This window comes from Saccopteryx leptura, chromosome 1 (genome assembly GCF_036850995.1).
Source record: "Saccopteryx leptura isolate mSacLep1 chromosome 1, mSacLep1_pri_phased_curated, whole genome shotgun sequence".
NCBI lineage: Eukaryota > Metazoa > Chordata > Mammalia > Chiroptera > Emballonuridae > Saccopteryx > Saccopteryx leptura.
The window spans coordinates 254,845,201-254,860,442 of NC_089503.1; the positions used below are offsets into that span (position 1 = coordinate 254,845,201).

The 15,242-nt window shown below is 39.5% G+C and overlaps 1 protein-coding gene and 1 pseudogene across 1 annotated transcript in view; one reads left to right on the forward strand and one right to left on the reverse strand.

Annotated features, from left to right (window-relative positions):
• Window positions 1–15,242, reverse strand: part of LOC136379451 (adhesion G protein-coupled receptor E2-like) — a 345,285-nt gene that overhangs the window by 115,326 nt on the left and 214,717 nt on the right. The window lies entirely within an intron of this gene.
• Window positions 12,079–13,055, forward strand: LOC136389959 (olfactory receptor 7A17-like; annotated as a pseudogene).

Consider the following 15,242-nt stretch of genomic DNA (forward strand, 5'->3'; position numbering starts at 1 on the left):
GCTGTTGTTTGAAAATATCATTTCCCATTTAGTTGGCTGTCTGTTTATTTTTATATCAGTTTCTCTTGCTGAGCAAAAACTTTTTATTCTGATATAGTCCCATTCATTTATCTTTGCCTTCACTTCTCTTGCCATTGGAGTCAAGTTCATAAAATGTTCTTTAAAACCCAGGTCCATGAGATTAGTACCTATGTCTTCTTCTATGTACTTTATTGTTTCAGGTCTTATATTTAGGTCTTTGATCCATTTTGAATTAATTTTAGTACACGGGGACAGGCTGTAGTCGAGTTTCATTCTTTTGCATGTGGCTTTCCAGTTTTCCCAACACCATTTGTTGAAGAGGCTTTCTTTTCTCCATGGTGTGTTGTTGGCCCCTTTATCAAAGATTATTTGACCATATATATGTGGTTTTATTTCTGGGCTTTCTATTATGTTCCATTGGTCTGAGTGTCTATTTTTCTGCCAATACCATGCTGTTTTGATTATCGTGGCCCTATAATATAGTTTAAAGTCAGGTATTGTAATGCCCCCAGCTTCATTCTTTTTCCTTAGGATTGTTTTGGCTATTCGGGGTTTTTTATAGTTCCATATAAATCTGATGATTTTTTGTTCCATTTCTTTGAAAAATCTCATAGGGATTTTGATGGGAATTGCATTAAATTTGTATATTGCTTTGGGTAATATGGCCATTTTGATTATATTTATTCTTCCTATCCAAGAACAAGGAATATTTTTCCATCTCATTGTATCTTTTTCGATTTCCCTTAACAATGCTTTGTAATTTTCATTATATAGGTCCTTTACATTCTTTGTTATGTTTATTCCTAGGTATTTTATTTTTTTTGTTGCAATCGTGAAGGGGATTATTTTTATGAGTTCGTTTTCTAATATTTCATTGTTGGCATAGAGAAAGGCTATGGACTTCTGTATGTTAATTTTGTATCCTGCGACCTTACTGTATTGGTTTATTGTTTCTAATAATCTTTTTGTGGAGTCCTTCGGGTTTTCGATGTATAGGATCATATCATCAGCAAAAAGTGATACCTTTACTTCTTCTTTTCCAATATGGATGCCTTTTATTTCTTTGTCTTGTCTGATTGCTCTGCCCAGAACTTCTAGCACCACATTAAATAAGAGTGGAGAGAGTGGACAACCCTGTCTTGTTCCTGATTTAAGGTAGAAAGTCCTCAGTTTTATGCCATTTAAAATGATGTTGGCTGATGGTTTATCATATATGGCCTTTATCATGTTGAGATATTTTCCTTCTATACCCATTTTGTTGAGAGTCTTAAACATAAAATTGTGTTGTATTTTATCGAAAGCCTTTTCTGCATCTATTGATAAGATCATGTGGTTTTTGTTCTTTGTTTTGTTGATATGGTGTATTACGTTAACCGTTTTGCGTATGTTGAACCATCCTTGAGATTCTGGGATGAATCCCACTTGATCATGATGTATTTTTTTTTTAATATGTTGTTGTATTCGGTTTGCCAGTATTTTGTTTAGAATTTTAGCATCTGTATTCATTAGAGATATTGGTCTGTAGTTTTCTTTCTTTGTGCCATCCTTGCCAGGTTTTGGTATGAGGGTTATGTTGGCCTCATAAAATGTGTTTGGAAGTATTGCTTCTTCTTCAATTTTTTGGAAGACTTTGAGTAGAATAGGAACCAAGTCTTCTTTGAATGTTTGATAGAATTCACTAGTATAACTGTCTGGGCCCGGACTTTTATTTTTGGGGAGGTTTTTAATAGTTTTTTCTATTTCCTCCCTGCTGATTGGTCTGTTTAGGCTTTCTGCTTCTTCATGACTCAGTCTAGGAAGGTTGTATTGTTCTAGGAATTTATCTATTTCTTCTAGATTGTTGTATTTGGTGGCATATAATTTTTCATAGTATTCTACAATAATTCTTTGTATATCTATGATGTCTGTGGTGATTTCTCCTCTTTCATTTTGGATTTTATTTATTTGAGTCCTGTGCCTTTTTTCCTTGGTGAGTCTTGCCAAGGGTTTGTCAATTTTGTTGATCTTTTCAAAGAACCAGCTCCTTGTTTTATTGATTTTTTCTATAGTTTTTCTGTTCTCTATTTCATTTATTTCTGCTCTGATTTTTATTATCTCCTTTCTTCAGCTGGTTTTGGGTTGTCTTTGTTCTTCTTTTTCTAGTTCCTTAAGGTGTGAAGTTAAGTGGTTTACTTCGGCTCTCTCTTCTTTGTTCATATAGGCCTGAAGTGATATGAACTTTCCTCTTATTACTGCTTTTGCTGCATCCCAGAGATTCTGATATGTCGTATTTTCATTTTCATTTGTCTGTATATATCTTTTGATCTCTGCACTTATTTCTTCTTTGACCCATTCATTTTTTAGAAGTATGTTGTTTAGTTTCCACATTTTTGTGGGTTTTTCCCCCTCTTTTTTGCAGTTGAATTCTAGTTTCAAGGCTTTATGATCAGAAAATATGCTTGGTACAATTTCAATTTTTCTAAATTTGCTGATATTGTCTTTGTGGCCCAACATATGGTCAATTCTTGAGAATGTTCCATGTACACTAGAGAAAAATGTATACTCTGTTGCTTTTGGATGAAATGTCCTGTAGATGTCTATCATATCCAGGTGTTCTAGTATTTCGTTTAAGGCCACTATATCTTTATTGATTCTCTGTTTGGATGACCGATCTAGAGCCATCAGCGGAGTATTGAGGTCTCCAAGTATGATTGTATTTTTGTTAGTTTTTGTTTTAAGGTCAATAAGTAGCTGTCTTATATATTTTGGTGCTCCTTGGTTTGGTGCATATATATTAAGGATTGTTATGTCTTCTTGATTCAGTGTCCCCTTAATCATTATGAAATGACCATTTTTGTCTCTGAGTACTTTTTCTGTCTTGTAGTCAGCATTATCAGATATGAGTATTGCTACACCTGCTTTTTTTTGGGTGTTGTTTGCTTGGAGTATTGTTTCCCAGCCTTTCACTTTGAATTTGTTTTTATCCTTGTTGCTTAGATGTGTTTCTTGTAGGCAGCATATAGTTGGATTTTCTTTTTTAATCCATTCTGCTACTCTGTGTCTTTTTATTGGTAAGTTTAATCCATTTACATTTAGTGTAATTATTGACACTTGTGGGTTCCCTACTGCCATTTTATAAATTGCTTTCTGTTAGTTTTGTATCTAGTTTGATTCTTCTCTTTTGTTTTTCTATCATTTGTTTTTGTTTGTTTGTGTTCCATACTTCTTTCCTCTGTTGCTACCTTTTTTAAGTCAAGTGTTTTTGTGGTGTTTTTTTCTAGGGTGGTTACCATTAAGTAATGAAAAGGGTACCTACCATATTCATTGTAGTACCCTATCTTATAAGTATTTCTGCACTTCATTGTCCTTTGCTACTGTTAATCTCCATCCTCTCCCCCCTTTTTTTCCTTTGTTGTCACAGTTTAAGTTTGGTTTTATTGTGTTCTTGGTGGAGCTGTTACTTGTGGTGTTGTTTTCTTTTGTTCTTTGAATCTGGTTGGAAAACCCCCTTTAGTATTTCCTGGAGTGGGGGCTTTCTGTTGATAAATTCTCTCATCTTTTCTGAATTTGTGAATGTTTTTATATCTCCTTCATACTTGAAGGATAGCTTTGATGGGTATAGTATTCGTGGCTGAAAGTTCCTCTCTTTCAGGGCTTTAAATATTGGGGTCCACTCTCTTCTAGCTTGTAGAGTTTCTGCTGAGAAATCTGATGATAATCTAATAGGCCTTCCTTTATATGTTGTACTCTTCTTTTCCCTGGCTGCCTTGAGAATTTTTTCTTTGTCATTGGTTTGTGTCATCTTTATTATGATGTGCCTTGGAGTGGGTTTGTTGGGGTTAAGAAAACTCGGTGTTCTGTTTGCTTCTTGAATTTGAGGCTTTAGTTCTTTCCACAGGCTTGGGAAGTTCTCATCTATTATTTGTTTGAGTATATTCTCCATTCCATTTTCTTTCTCTTCTCCCTCTGATATACCTATTATTCTTATGTTATTCTTTCTGATGGAGTCAGACAATTCCTGTAGGGCTTTCTCGTTTTTTATTATTTTTGAGTCTCTTTCTTCTTCTCTCTGTTGTGCCTCAAGTTGTTTGTCTTCTATTTCACTAATCCTATCTTCAATCTGGGCTGTTCTGCTAGCTAAGCTTGTTACCTCGTTTTTCAGCTCGTGAATTGAGTTTTTCAATTCTGTTTGATTTGTTTTTATAGTTTCAATTTCCTTGGTAATATATTCTTTGTGTTCATTGAGTTGTTTTCTGATCTCCCTATATTGCCTTTCTGTGTTTTCTAGTATATCTCTGAGTATTTTTAAGATTTCTATTTTAAATTCTCTGTCATTTAGCTCCAAGGCTTCCAATATGTTAAGTCTTTTCTCCATAGATTTTTCCACATCTATTTGTGTTACCTCTCTTTCTTTTGTATCCATAATATTTGATTTCCTCTTTCTTATTGGCATCTGAGGGTGGTCTTGTTGATAGCACTAATTAGAATTAATAAAGAGTAAAAAGAAAAAAAAAAAAAAAAGGTAAAACACCCCACAAAAAAAAACAGTAATAATTTATTATTTCCCCCTTTTTTTCTTTCTTCTCTTTCCCTCCTCTCCCCTCCTCAGGGAAATATCGTGCCTATAATGGAGGGCCTGATTTGGGGTGAAGAGTTCAAGGGGCAAAAAAAGGGGAGTAAGGACCTACTAAATGCAAAAAAAAAAAAAAAGGAAGAAAATCTTAGACAAGCATAAGATGATTTGCTTGTGAGTGATGGTCAACTAAGAGATATAATGAGAGGGATAAGAGGGAACCAGATATAAGGACAAGAAAAGAATAATAAAGAAGAAAAAAATAAAAATGATAAGTAAAAATCTGTTGTATTAAGTGGAGCGAAGACTAAATACAATGGAGACCTTGGGTTGGGAGGACCCAAAATGCCACAAAAATAAACAAACAAGAAAAAAACAAAAACAAAAGCGAAAAAGAAAAATAAAGCCAAAAAAAGCCTTGAGTCCCAAATTAACTAATTTGTTTGTGATTGAGGATTAAATGGGATGAAAGTAAAATGAGAAAAGAAAAAACGAATAGAAAGGAAAAAATAAGGAAAAGAGAAAAATGAAGGAAGACATAAAAAAGGAAGAGAAAAAAACAAGATAAAGCAAAACAAAATAAAACAAAAGAGGAGAGAGTGAGAGTTAAGTGTTTTGGAGTATAACCTTAAAGGAGGGTGAGGATGAAGAAGAGAAATAAAATGTAACACTTATGGGTAGTGTAGTTCAAGAAAAGGGAAGCATAAGATGGGCAGAGAATAGAAGGTCTGAGGTGGAGGAAATAAAGGCAATATGATAGAAGAAACAAACAACAACAACAACAAAAAAAAAATTAGTGGAACAAGTTGTAAAGTCTGTGGATTTTTCTTGATTTTGAGATGTTAACTTCTTCCTTTTTCTTTTCTCTCCCTCTTTCTGGTCGGTGATTCTACCCCAGGCTCTGCCCCTGTGTCACACTTAGGTAGGGATTTGCAGTTGATGGGATTCTATGGCAATATCATATAATTGGCTTTAGTCTTGCTGGTAGTCAAGGCTTGTTGGCGTTTGCAGGGTCCAATGATGAGAGAGTTTGCTTTGCTGGATTCTCTCTCCTAGTCCCCCCTTCCTGAATTAGCAGCCTGGTGATCCAGCTATAAGGCTGCAACTGCTTCTGCCTGGGGAGTAAGAGGCTCAAAGAGCTGGGAAATCCCCACTCTATCCCCACTCAGTGCAAGGCTTTGGGAAAGGCTCTGGCAGTCAGGGCCTCCAGTGTAATCAGGCGGGGGTGGGAGTCAATTGTTGTCAAGGTGACTGTTCAGTGCCTAGCATTCAGTTGGACCTCTCAACCCAGGCTTTCCACACTTTGTAGCCTGTTTTGGCTGGGAAGAAGAGGCACTAGTCTCTGCTTGCGACTAGTGTAGTATAGATCTTATTATCTGCCAAGTCCTTCTTGTTAGCGTTTATCCCTGAATATGGAGGCTCTATCAATCAGAAGTTGCCCCCGCCCCTTTAGCGAGAGGCACTAAAAAATATCACGCCTCTTGTCTTGGGTCACTGAACTGAGAGAGATCTTATCAATTAGAACCGAGGGTGCGCAGATTTCACAGGTTAAGCTAATTTCAGTGATTGGGTCGTAGCTGTGCTCCCGAAGGTATTTCAGGCTGCCTGCGCGCGCCCCTCCCCCAACACTTGATTGTTAGCTTGAATGGCTGGGTGAGGTGCCCCGCCCATGGAGAGAATCTCCCAAGTAGGGAATACCGCCCTGGGGCCTCTCCCGCTCCCCCCGCTGCTGGTGGCTGGGGTGCACCAGGTGCAGAATGATGGGGCACCCTGGGTGTGTGGGCCAGCAGGGCGCTCTGGGCGCGTGTAATGCCCAGGGTACACGCACGAATGGGGTGCTCCGTGCACCGGTGGCTGGCGACTCTCACTCGCAGTGCGCGGGCCGCTGGGAACGTTAGCGGTGCTCGCTCTGCAACCGGACCGGGTGCGCCAGCGGCTGCTCGCCGCTCCAGAGTGTGGGCGGTGCTCGCTCTGCAACCGAACCGGGCGCGCGCCTGCGGCTGCTCGCGGCTGCTAGCGGCGGCAGCTAGCGGCGGCTGCTCGCGGCGGCTGCTTGCGGCGGCTGCTCGCGGTGGCTGCTCACGGCGGCTGCTCGCGGCTGCTGCTCGCGGCTCCCGAGTGTGGGCTGACTCACCACAGGCACACTTCCTCGCGGCTTGAATGAACGTCCCTGCGGTAGCTTCCTCCACACCCTCGTCTCTCAGATTCAAATGATAACAGTCCTTTCGCTTTCAGTTTGTGTGGAACTCCGGAATGCTCCGAGGATAAATTTTCCTGTTTCTAGTTGATAAATTTGTTGTGATTTTGGGGAGATCTGTCAGACGCGCTGCTCACGGCGCCATTTCCGTGACGTCACTCTGTATCACAGTTTTTTAATCCACTCGTTCACTGAGGACTTCACTGTACCAGCAATAGGGTGGAATACCTCCAGGTCTATTTAAAATTTCTTTTCTACTTCATGTGGTTTTTTTGGCTAATGAATGAAGCTAATGAATGAAGAAGCTTAAACTCAGTTCCCTCAAACAAATTTTATTGAATAAATGTCTATATTAGAATCCTGTAGCTGCTATAAAGAATTCCTACACTGGTTGCTTAAAATAAACAAATATATGCTCTTACAGACTGGATGTTAGAAGCTTGAAATGAGTTTCACTGGCAAATGTTAAAATGTGGAGGGCCGGGTTCCTCCTCGAGGCTCAGGGGAGAACCTGCTTCTTTCTAATTCCTGTTCGAATTGCTGGCCACCTGCAGTCCTTTCTCTGTCTTCAAAGCCAGTTGTATAGCATTTTCAAAATCTCTCTGAGCAACTTGTGTCTCCCTCTGCAACACTTGCAGAACCATGTGCTTACCTTAAAGGTTCCAGCTGGACGAGCCTGGTTCATCTTAAGCCTTAAAGCCAGCTGATTAACAACCCTGTCCAATCTGCTGCCCTAATCCTCCCCTTGCTATAAAATATCATATTAAAAGGTACTGGGGATTAGGATGTGGACATCTTTTGGAGGCCCTTATTCTGCCTGCTATACAATCTTTTTCAGAAGTGTATTATTTTGTGTCATTCAAAGGCCCTTATATATAAAAAAACAAACACAGATTTTATCGTAGTCTCTGGAATGAGTGGATATATTATTCTTTCAAATTTATATGCAAAGGTCATTTTTGGTTCAGAAGACCTAAAACCACTTACACCCTGACTCTAGCATAGGGCCACACACAGCCTTGCTGCACAGAGACTGGTCCACAGACCGAGATCTGCAGCACCGCCCCCTCCTGGGAGCATGTCAGAAATGCAGAGTCTCTGAGCCCTCCAGGACCCGCTGAGTCAGATTCTGCATTTCTGGTAGGATCCCTCTGGATTTCCAGGTACACTGAAGTTGGTAAGGTGCTGGTTTAGAATAGGTTCTCTCACCTTGACATTAGGGACAGTGTAATAATTTGGGGTGCAGGGAGGTACTTTCCTGTGGATTGTAGGTATTTAGCAGCATCCCACCAGACACTGCTAAACATCCCCAGGGAGAAGTCATTTCTGGCTGAGAACCATTGCCTTACGAAGCATCTGACATAATTATAATCAAGGCCCATCACATATTTGGATTAGCTTTGGGCAGATCACTAAACTCCAAGTCCCACTTCTGCAATAGAGAAAGGAGTTCATAAATATGGATAAGTTGTTTATAAAAAATAAATGAGATAATCGGTTCAGGGTGCTAAGTTTAATTTATAGTGCATAGAAAGATCAAAATATACCTTTCAAAAATTAACAATCATTTTCACAACGAGGGACTGAGTGACAGTTCTTAAGTTGTGATGTAAACAGGAAATTCTTAATTGTTATGGCAAAAGTCTCATGAAGCCAGTGTGTGTGGCATCAAAAGAATCAGTTCTCCATTTATTGAAAAGAACAGACTTTTTTGGAGCTATCAGGACTGTGTCGCCATGACAAATCAGAGCTGAAGACATAAGAGGCCTAATCCAGACAGGGTCCTCATCCCTCACACTTAACTCAGAGTTGAGATGAGGTGCTAGGAGATTTAGAGATATGGAAAGGAGGCAAGTTCATGGAGAGGAAGTAAAAAGCAAAAGCAAAAAACAGCCACAAAAAACAATTCATGTGACTCGTAACCTGGTTTATTGGAAACAGAGAATCAGGAAAGGTTTCCTTTCTGTCTAGAACGTTTCCACAGGGGAATCGTGTGCTTACCACCTGGAGCAGCAAGAGGGAACGGTGTGTGATGAGCAGGTACAGGGAGCTGTAAAGACAACCTCATCTCTAGTCTCTCGGCAGGTGCAGCCTTAGCTTGGGGGAAACATGGCTTGTTTATTTGTTATTGTGGTTGGTTTGCTTGGAGTCCCGATTCTGGCTGGGGACTGATGCTTCACAACTTCCTGCTGTCTTGTCTGTGAACAGGGCTTCGGTCTCCATCATCAATCATCCAGGCAGGAATTCAGGCGTCCCCACAAAGACCTTCCTCTCACAGATCCCATCCAGGTGAGAGTCCAACAACGCAGCTGACGCTGCATGAGAGGGCCAGAGAGAATGGAAGCCAAGAACATTTACCTGTTGTCACCTGAGTGCCAATTTAACCTAGACCATAGGCAAGAGATTGCTGTGTTCTTTTGATTAATTAATGTATTTATTTCATGGCTACGTAAAAGCTCATAGTGTGACTGCTACTCACACTTTTGATGATCTTCCATACTTTTTATCATTAAATTGCTATTATATCAATGCTAAAAAATATGTTTAAATTATTAAATCCAAGCTGTGATTCTGATCAGGCCCAATGTGCCCCCCACAAGACATGAGCTATGTCTGGAGAGATTTTCCTGTCACACTGCAGGGGGCAGTGAAGAGAGGGACACTTTAACCAATCTTCATTCCCAGGACATACCTCACTGCAGAGAACAGTCTTGCCCAGAATGTCCACAGAGCTGAGACAGAGAACTCCGCGTTAAATAACATCATTATTGGTAATATTTATAGCTGACTTCAGGTTGTTACCCAAAACTGTAACACTTTACTTTTCTGCCAGCTAAAGTGGGCTATGCCCTTCCTCTACCAGTTTAAAAGTTCCAACCTCAATAAATGTGACTGCTCTGTAGGTCTTTTTCCAGGACGTTGGGTGTGAAAGAGCTTCCCTGTTGTTTTCTCAAACTATTACTCAGTTTCAGCAAACTTCATTTATTTGATCACCATTTTAATGTACCTACTGTCATTATATACCCATATTTTATTTTCCTATTTTTTTTGTATAGCATTTCAAGTGATTCCTATAGATCATTGTTTCTCAATTGACATTTGTAGAATATTTTTTACCATAAAAATTTTAAATTTTACTTAAATATATCTATCTTTTTATTACTGAGTTCTTGCTCTATTTAATATAGGTTTGCCCACTTGTACATTTTAGATGTAGTTTCTAATGTTCCTCAAAATATGTATTGGTTATTCTTACACCAAGTTTGTAATCTCTCTGATCTTTTGTAAGATGTTTGAGGGAGAGGGCAAATTTCATATTCCTTCAGACTGACAACAATTTATGCCAGTTTTCATTTAAAAATTCAACCTTTTTCAACTAAATTAAGTACAACCTTGTCTTATGGTAAATGTTTATATACATTGAGACCCAGTTCCAGATTCATTAAATGAATAATAATTGAGCATCTTCTATGTGCCATAACATGCTAGGAATATATTTTATTCTTTTATCTCTAAGTCTTTATAATTTAATTATTAACCCATATTGATATTATTACAATAAATTTTTGCTATTTAGGTCCTCTGTGGTAAAGCATCCACTTGGCATGTGGATGTCCTGGGTTTGATTCCTGGTCAGGGCACACAGAAGAAGCGCCCATCTGCTTCTCCACCCCTCCCCCTCTCGCTTCTCTCTCTCTCTCTTTCTCTCTCTCTCTCTCTCTCTCTTCCCCTCCTGCAGCCATGGGTCATTTGGAGTGAGTTGGCCCCAGGGGCTGAGGATGGCTCTATGGCCTCTGCCTCAGGGCTCAGAAGAGCTTGGTTGCTGAACAATGGAGCAATGCCCTAGATGGGCAGAGCATCGCCCCTAGTGGACTTGCTGGGTGGATCCTGGTTAAGGTGTATGCAGGAGTCTATCTCTGTCTCCCTTCCTCTCACTGAATTTAAAAAATAAAAATAAAAAATATATATATATATATTACTATTTAATGTCTTGTTTCACTTAGTGTTTAATCCTCCATTCAATTTTATTTACTACAGTTCTTTTGAAACCACTCACTTTCACCTGGTTTCATTATCCCTTCATTTTTTCACTTGATCACTTTCACTTTCTTAGACTTGTTTCTATGTAAGTGCACATCTATTTCCGTACGTCTGTGAAAACCCCAAAGTGAAACCCTTGCTCTTCTGAGTATACAGTATAATAGAGATGTCAGAGAACATGAAATAAATGTGTGTTTAGATAATGCCCTCAGACAGAATTATATGAAGAAAGTTATTCATTATAAATGAATAGAACTGTCACCGTGTGGGCAGGATTTATAAAGGATGGTCTGGGGAGGTTTTTGCATGTTGGAGAAGACCAGGACCAGAGTGGGGCCACTGCGTGTGTTACAAAAGAGATCAAAATCTAATGCCCCCAAATAACATAAAAAGATGCTACATAAGAAAAGGCAGAAAGGGGCTCACCCAAGTTGTTTTGAAAGAATTTACATTGGTTAGAGATAAGGAGGTGGGTGAGGGCGACAATTTCAGGATAGGTACATAGGAAGAAATATTTACCACCTTTTATATATATATGATTTATTGAGAAGACATTGGTTCACAAAACCATTGGTTACAGGCAACAGTACGGAAAGTTCATTCGCACGCAGAATGATCTAGTGGTCACTACAGAAGTTGATTCAAAGTTGCAACACACATTCAGAAATAACTGTCTTTGGTTAGCTGGCCCACAGCTTTTATCTGGTTAATTACTGCTGTCTTTTGCTTTCACTCTCTGGCACTACTGTTATTTAATTTAGGACATCTCAAATTTTTTTCCTTTTTACTTGTTTGAGGTCTCTGTTCAAATGTCAGCTTGTTTGCAGGTCTTGCTCACAGACCCATGAAAAACAGAACACACTAGTCCCTCCCTCCTACAGTCCTGCTCGCCTTTTCATACCGTCTGCCACCATCTGAAATCATTTACTATTTTATCACTTGTTTCTACATTCATTCTCCCACACTGAATTGCAGAGGCTTTTGTTCTTCCGCACCCTATTCCCACAGCCTGGACAGTGTCTAAAACATGGTCAGTCTTCAGTTTCTATTCCTAAGGCATGAAGAAATTCTCATTAAAATTGTAAAATACATGAACTCCTCAGAGACATAGCTGATTGGGACAGATATTCCATATCAGAGGTGGCGTTAGATATTCCTAAAGGGGACTGTATCCATACATAAAATATTAATTTTCATGTGTGGACTGAAAGTATAAATTGCAGCATTTCAAATATTTCAGTAATGCAAGTTTGTGTGAAAATTACTCATGGTATTTTCGTCTTTCTTGGTAGATACCTATCTCCACCACATACAACCAATGAACCTTACACAAATTTCAGACTTTCTTCTCCTGGGACTGTCAGAGGCACTAGAACTGCAGCCCCTCGCATTCGGGCTCTTCCTGTCCATGTACCTGATCACTGTGTTGGGGAACCTGCTCATCATCCTGGCCGTCAGCTCAGACTCCCACCTCCACATGCCCATGTACTTCTTCCTCTGCAACCTGTCCCTGGTGGACACCTGCTCCACCTCCACCACTGTCCTAAAGATGCTGGTGAACATGCAGACTCAGAGCAGAGTCATAGCCTATGAAGGCTGCATCACCAAGATGTATTTTCTCATACTCTTTACAGTGTTGGATGTCTTCATCTTGTCTGTGATGGCTTATGACCGCTTTGTGGCCATCTGTCACACCCTGCACTACACGGTCATCATGAACCCCGGGTTTTGTGCACTGCTGATTCTGGTGTCCTAGATCATGTGTATCCTGAATTCCTTACTACAAAGCTTACTGGATTTACGACTGTCCTTCTGCACAGACTTGGAAATCCATCACTTTTCTGTGAACTCAATCAGCTGATCAAACTTGCCTGTTCTAACACTTAATAACATGGTCATGTATGCTGCAGCTTTCCTGCTGGGAAGTGGCCCTTTTGCTGGGATCCTTTATGCTTACTCTAAGATAGTGTTCTACATTCGTGGAATGTCATCAGCTCAGGGGAAGTATAAAGCATTTTCTTCTTGTGCGTCTCACCTCTCAGTTGTCTCATTTTACTGTACATTGCTAGGCGTGTACCTCAGCTCTGCTGCTACCCACAGCTCACACTCAGGTGCAACAGCCTCAGTGATGTATGCCGTGGTCACACCCATGCTGAACCCTTCATCTACAGTCTCAGGAACAAAGACATCAAACAGGCCCTGAAAGCAGTTTGTAGGAAACTACGAACTAGCCAAGTGCCCTAAGACGGAAGAAATGCCCGTGATTGCAGAGTCAAAGGCTCAGAGTCAGATGTTGTGATTATTTTCAGACTATGGAAATAGATAAGTTAAGAACTTGCTCTTTTTATTTATTTTCTGGACTTTCTATTTCTTTGACCTCATCTTCTCTATTCAATTTATGTAACTCTATTAGGCTTTCTGTTCTCTCAGATATCCAATGGCTTTTCTCTTTATCTTCCTACTTCCCAAATTTATTTTCACCATGAATAATTTTATTTACCTAATGAAATATCATGTATTTTTTAGAATAATTTTTCTCAAATGATATATATCATATAAAATAATTATTTTTTGCTAAAATAATCCTGAATTGTACTACTCCTATGGAAAACACTACGCTTAATGGCCATGGCAATTTATACAATTTTATGAGAGAGGAAAATCTGAGACTTTTCACGTTTGTGTCTGACATCCCTTTGTACATCATTATCTTAACTGCCCTTTCTGATATTGTAGACTCTAACATATGGTGTGTTCAATAGCTGGTCACTGGGTTTTATTCTCCTCATGAGGATCCTATTCTCTTTCAGGTCAGTGTTCACAATCTCAACCTTAGCCACTCTCAGAATGATTATCAAATACATGTCTCCAAGAGGACTCTTCATTGAAAGACAGATTTTGATAAATAAGTTGACCTAACTCCACCTTAAAATCACAGATAAATTTCAATGTGATGAAGCAAATTTTAAAATCACACATTGTATTACTATCCTCATGCTGTATATTTATTCATTGGAGTATGGAGGAATGATGCCTGTTTGTAAAGAGGTTTGTTTATACATATGGTTGAAGATTGGTTGGTATTTATATATGATCCAAGAATGACTCAAGAGAGAACTTGCATTCTTATTCAATCATGTAAATCAGGATCAACAGTTTTCCTACACAAACATGCATGTTCTTTAAACCTCTCCTGGTTACAGTGAAATTTAACCCCAATAAGAAATTTTAAATACAGTTGTCTGAAATAAAGTAAAATAACACAATAACCATGAATGCTATATTTAAAGTGAGAACAAATGCCAACAATAATCAGCAACAGATTATCATCATCCTCACTTCTGTTCATTTAATTATTGTATCAGTAAGCTATTGCTATATGAGAAACCATCCTAAAAGCAAATTATTTAATATAATGTCATTATTATCAAGTGAGAGTATATGGTGGGGAGTTGTTCTGAGTTCTGTAAGTCTAAATTTTTTTTTACATTTTTTTGTTTTTGTTTTGTATTTTTCTGAAGTGAGAAGCAAGGAGGCAGACAGACAGACTCCCGCATGCATCCAACCAGTATCCACCCAGCATGCCCACTGGGGGGCGATGCTCTGCCCATCTGGCGCATTGCTCTGTTGCAACCGGAGCCATTCTAGCACCTGAGGTGGAGGCCATGGAGCCCAGGCCAACTTTTCTCCAATGAAGTCTTGGCTGCAGGAAGGGAGAGAGACAGGGAGAAAGGAGAGGGGGAGGGGTGGAGAAGAAGATGGGCACTTCTCCTGCATGCCCTGGTGGGAATCGAACCTGGGACATCCACACACCTGGCCGATGCTTTACCACTGAGCTAACTGGCTAGGTCTCTTAAATTTTATTTTTAATTTATTGTGTTGACATGGTTTCAAGTGTCCCACTCAGTATAACACCCTCTACACACTGCATTGTGTCCACCCCATGCCCCATACAAAGTATCTTTACACTTCCATTCACCCCCTTTGCTCTCCCTCTCCCCATCTCCACACCCCACTTTCCCTCTGGCTATTGCTACCCTGTTATCTGGGTATATGTTTTATGTATATATGATTTTCACTAATCTGTTTCACTTCTCTGATCCTGTCCCCTCTTCCCCCTTCCTTCTGACAGCTGCCTCTGTTTCTATTTTGTCCCTCAGTTTATTGTCTGTGAGTCTTTTTATGAGTCTATAATCAGCTGTGAGTCTCTACATGTGTTTCTAAGGCTCCTTCATGGTGTTGAGGATGGCCATGGTGCTCTTCTCCCTTAAAGCAATATATGACCAGCTTACCCTATTTCTAAATCTACTTTTAAAAAAGGGAGCATCAAAATGTGAATTGCTTTATTTCACTTCTACAGTTCCTATATCCATAACACCTTGCTTTTTTTCCAGGTAGAAGAAATGATACTTTCTACCATTTCTCAGTGCG